Raw genomic sequence first — 5,590 nt, forward strand, 5'->3', positions numbered from 1 at the left:
CCCACAAATAGAATCAAATTCTGTGGGAAACACTGCTGTGTATATGTGTGTGTAGCTGAAATTACAGGCTTGACACAGGAAAGCATGGCACTCTGTAATCCTGAGATGACACCATGTTTTTCCATGTAGTAGTGGCTGTTAACATGGCACAAAGTACATGTTGCATAATGGCCCCCACACTGTTAAAGCACAGAACAAGCCCACAACCAGTAGTATGATAGATGCCTTATTCTAAGAGCGACATGCAGGAGAAAGTGAAAGGCTGGTTCTTTACCTTTCTTGGAGTAAAGCTTGTTTCCATTCCACAGTGATTTTAAGTTTATTAAAAGATGTTTCGATACGGACTTGGTAGCTGAACATTTACAGCACATGCCAAATGATCATAACTTCACCAGTAGTGAATCTTTAACTGTCCATAAAGATGAAAATGCTTAAAATACAAATAATACGTTTTCAATATGGCTGTGTTCACATCTCAGATTTCTTTGTGCTTTGATGCTGTGAACCTTGTATTTTAAAAAGTTCAACTTTGTTTAAAAGCAGTTAATTAGTGTCAGACTGCTATGAAACTGCCTCCCATCCTATCGTGTGTTTCTAAAACTTGTGGGGATTTCCCAGGCTGACTGCTGCCTGCTACATGGGAACATTGAAGACATTTGATCATAGTGTGTGTGTGTGTGTGTGTGTGTGTGTGTGTGTGTGTGTGTGTGTGTGTGTGTGTGTGTGTGTGTGTGTGTGTGTGTGTGTGTGTGTGTGTGTGTGTGTGGAATTCAGCTGCTATGAATCTTAAACAGTATAACAGAGTGACTCACTGTAACAATGCTCAAAACTGTGTGTATGTGTGTGTTGGGGGGTAGTTAAGTGGTTTGTGATTGCTGACCAACTTAATCCCTGTACAACAATGGAAAACAGCTCTTTTCACGTACATTGTCCCTGTAGTCAGAAAAAACGTATATATGTGTTTGGTTAACATTATCGTGTAAAAGACTTACACAAAAGTCAAAAGGGAAAACATTTCAAATGAATTGATGAATTACAGAAAAATGTGTTCCACCAACTGCTCATCACATTATTTGCTGCCTTATAAAGAAATGTATCATTTGGTTTTAGAATACAGATCGTCTTCATTCTCTTTGATCTGTAAGCTGACTTTAAGATGTTTAATGTTCTGCTCCCTGTAATAGACAAAAGAGGTGTGTATGTAAATGATCTTTTAGCCTACGCAGAAAGTCAAATGCCTAGACTAAGTCTTAGAGTTTCTGCTGTGATTGATGAATGTGTGATGAAATGAAATGTACATACTTTGATCACTGATGCATAATCATTAACACATGCATATGTGTGTGTATGTTTTAACTCATTCAGTAACGCCTGTTTTCACAAATGCTCCAAGGGACCTGACGACAGAGTCTGGCCTGGACGTCCAGATTCCCTGCAGCGCTCAGGGCCAGCCTCAACCTGTGCTCACCTGGAACAAGGTTAGATGATAAAGGTCCTCTGGGCTGGGTAAGGTGCTTATCACCTCACCACCACATAGTTCATGGGCTTAGGACAAGTTTATAGAGGAGGGGACCTCCGCGAAACCTTTTGAAAGATTTAACCATCAACCGGAGATGCTAACTGCAATGACAAGCTCTCATCATCCAAGGCTTCTCTGACATTGTTTTGAGAGACTCCTAGTGGCAGAACTTAAAATATATGACTATTAAGTGACTCATTGATTAATAAGGTTAAGTTTAAGCTGAAATTTCCGTCCAAAAACATATTTTATTAAGTAACCAGCCCACACAACAGGTCCCATCTGCAAGGCTCTTAATCGGTGTCTTGTAGTTTGATACACACCTAAACATGCTATCTCCCAGGGTCCTGAACTCAAGCCTTGTCCCACCCCCTACCCTCTTTCCAGGATGGTGTACAGGTGACAGAGAGCGGCAAGTTCCACATCAGCCCTGAAGGTTTTCTAGAGGTGAAGGACGTGGGCACTGCTGATGCCGGACGCTATGAATGTGTCGCCCGCAATCCAATCGGCTACCAAGTGGCCAGCATGGTGCTCACTGTGACAGGTAAAAAACTTCTCATGCAAACGGCGCATAACCATGCAAAAGGAAGGGAATAGAACGCAGAACAAGTGAACATATTTTGTAAGCTGTGTGACTTGTAAGCTTTTCGCTGTGTGAGTTGATATTTCCTCCTGAGACTTCTCAGCTCAGACCTCAGTAGGCTACTCTGTTGGTGAACAATAAACTGTATCAATGCTCTTTGATGTTGTAGGACTCTCTTAGTCCTCACGTCACAATCTCCCTCTATTTCATGGAAAACTTAGGCGAAAGAGTGTTCCAGAAATATTAAGCAAAATATGTCACATTATATAATGACTGTTACCGAGTCATCATTTTGAGAAAAAGACCTTCAAAGTTTCCCCTTCTATGGAATTCATCGATCTGATTGATTATTAGCGGAGCAAATGATCAAAGTTGTGTGTGTGTGCGTTTGTGTGTGGTGTTTGTTTCCCGGGGAAAACACTCACGAGAAACACCGGCTGTTGTTATGCCTGCTGTGACGTCAAGTTACTCCCTTCTCCGCTTGTAATTATGCCGTTACAAGCTTCAAAGTTGTATTTATCATCAGATTTTTCCGAAACAAGTTATATATATATAATATTCTGAAAGCCAAGACTTTGTTTATTTGAAATCAGATGAAAACAAACTGTCACGGAACCTGCCGTATTATCTATGATTACTATACGCCTTACATTCATAATTTCAGCCGGAGGGAGGTGGAGCGGCGCTGTAGAACAGCAGAGTGGCGAGTGAGAGCTGTCTTCTTCCCTTTACAAGCTTCAAAAATGTATTTATCAAGTGATTTTGGAAATAAAAGTTTCATATTCTGAAAACCAAGACTTTGATTATTTAAAATCAAACAAAACACCCGAACCCCGAAAAACTATTTTTTTACGCAAATCCACGTTTATTTTGAAATGAGCCGTTGCGACTTCCGACTGATTTCAATAGAGCGGGTCACATATGGTATAATGCAGTACTGTACTACTGATCACCACAGTACTTCAGTAGCTCCACATTGACAAACTACAATATGAAAATGCTGACACATGTATAATAACAGGATAATATAATAACCATAATAATATAATAGTGTGAAAAGGTCAGTTCTGCATAACTAATACTTTCACTGTTGATACTCAAAGTACATGTAGCTGATGACACTTTATCTAGTTCTGAAATTGATCACTGTGCAGAATTAGCACTTTTATTTTCTGTACTTACAGTATATTAAGATGCGAATACTTTTGTACTTTTACTTAAGTTAGATTTTAAAATCACGACTTTTACTTGTTGTGGAGTGATTGAAGATCATAGTATTTCTACTTTCACTACAGTTAAGAATCTGAGTACTTTTAACACTGGTACAGGAATTGTTGCGAGGATGAACAGTGAAGTACGACCATAACCACTGATCCTGATCCAGCTGATCCTGCTTACAGAAAACAAGTCATCAAAAGGTATCCCAACAATACACAACACTAACACAGATATGAGAACAACTTAGAAATTACTCTGTAGGTCAACATGCCTCCCCAAATATGTTACCACATGTCAAGGCAACTATTAGGATTCTTCCTGGGAACAACAGGATCTGTGATGTTGAGACGGGGCTGTGGGTTTTGCTCCTGCAGACAGCAGGACAAAGAAAAGACCCTCAGTGGTCTTCCCTGTTAAGGCAAAACACATCTAGCAAAACATCCCACTGCAGCAATCGACACTCTGTATGACTGAATGAACCTCCAGAGTCTGGAGGCAGTGGAAGACTTAGCACCCATTGTAGTTGAGTAATGCCCCTTTTCCACCAAACCAGTTCCAGTTCTAGCTCTGTGTTAGTGCTTTTCTGGTGCTTAATTGGTTCTTCTCTGTAGCCCCAGTTGTGTTTCCACCTCCCAGAGCCCGACTGGTGCTGCGTCATGACATCACCGCTTATGTTATAACTTAGAGCACTGCGGTGGAAACAGGAAGAACCTTAATCAGGCTCTAGCCCGGCCCTGGAACCGGTTTTGTGGAATTCCGGTTCAGGTATTGAAGAGGGAGCCAGTGCAGAGGATGGGGTGATCTGTAGCAGCAGATCTGTATCATCTTGAGCTTGTTGAGGAGTTTGTTGGGAAGAGAGGACAAAGTACAAGTTACCTGGATGCCTGGGTCCAGAGCCGGCCCGACCCATTAAGCGACATAAGCGCCCGCTTAGGGCCCCGCAGCCACTAGGGGCTCCCTAGCAAAAAAAATAAAAAATGTAAAAAATAAAATAAAAATATCTCAGTACACCGTCGCCGTGATAAGTATGTTTAATCAATTGTGTTAATATGCCTAGATTGCCTACTCTCAAAGTCATGTATTATATTATTGAGTCAATCATATAATACATCCACCATGCTTTACCTGAACCTCATCATGACACTAGAGAGGACGGCAGAATTGTAATTTCCCGTGTTCAGTGAATGCAACAGAGGCAAGACACTAGACCAACCAGAGAGTTGAATGGAATAATCTGTTTATTGGCTGACAGGTGCCTATCCTGGTGAGCTGTGACAATGTTTAAACTGTCATCGGACACCCCCCCCCCCCACCCCCGCACAACCACCCGGACTCAGAGTTTTTGAAGATGACATAGAAACATCTTTCTGTCAGTAACTTCCAAGATATGCGAACATGTAAAGCAAAGCATAATTACAGCTACGTTGAAGTTACTTTGAATCAGGGGGAGTAAGCCTAAACCGCGTTAGGCAAGTAGCTATAGCTACCAGATACTACTTAAATAAACACTTAGTCATCACAATCCTACAATGTAATGTTTTGAGGGCCGTTTACCTGGTGATTTCAAGAAAGCTGCTCTAAAAATGTTGACTTTAGCTGTTCGACATGAGCTAAGAAGCTAGCTTACAGTAGCACGCAGTAGCATAATGAGGTCTGTCAGTTAAGAGTGTTTCATAGTTAGCTTGAGTAAGCATGCACCTAGCAAATGAAATGAATGTTATGTGACAGTATTCAGCAACTGTTTTTCATTATTCTCTCTGGCTGTCGATCCCTCATAATCGTTCACCATAGAAACTAGGGCTGTCAATAGGAATATCATTCAGCTAAGATTATAATTTCATGTAAAAATCTGTCCCACAAAAGAGGTTGCACTTTATTCAGGTGTGTTATCGGCAACGTCAGTGGCCAAAACAGCCACATTTACGCTGGCGAATACAGTTCAAACATGGCTGTGCGAGCATGGTAAAGCAGTGGCATGCACATTTCAGCTGACTTTTCTCAGAATACTGTCACATAACATCATTTCATTGGCTAGGTTGATGCTTAGCTAAGCTAAGCTATGAAACACTTTAACTGACAGAACTCAGTATGTACTGTGTAGGCTGAGAGCGTAGCTTCTAGCTCATGTCGCAAACCCCAGTAGTCAACATTTTTTAGAGAGCTTTGCTTTGAAATCACGCCAGGCGCTCAAAACATTACATTAGATTGTAGAACAAGTGTTTATTTAAGTATATCTGGCTAGGCTACTAGCTGCGTTTTTTTTTTTTTTT

The sequence above is a fragment of the Notothenia coriiceps genome, unplaced genomic scaffold (assembly GCF_000735185.1).
Source record: "Notothenia coriiceps isolate Sejong01 unplaced genomic scaffold, NC01 NC01_scaffold00004374, whole genome shotgun sequence".
In the NCBI taxonomy this organism is placed as follows: domain Eukaryota; kingdom Metazoa; phylum Chordata; class Actinopteri; order Perciformes; family Nototheniidae; genus Notothenia; species Notothenia coriiceps.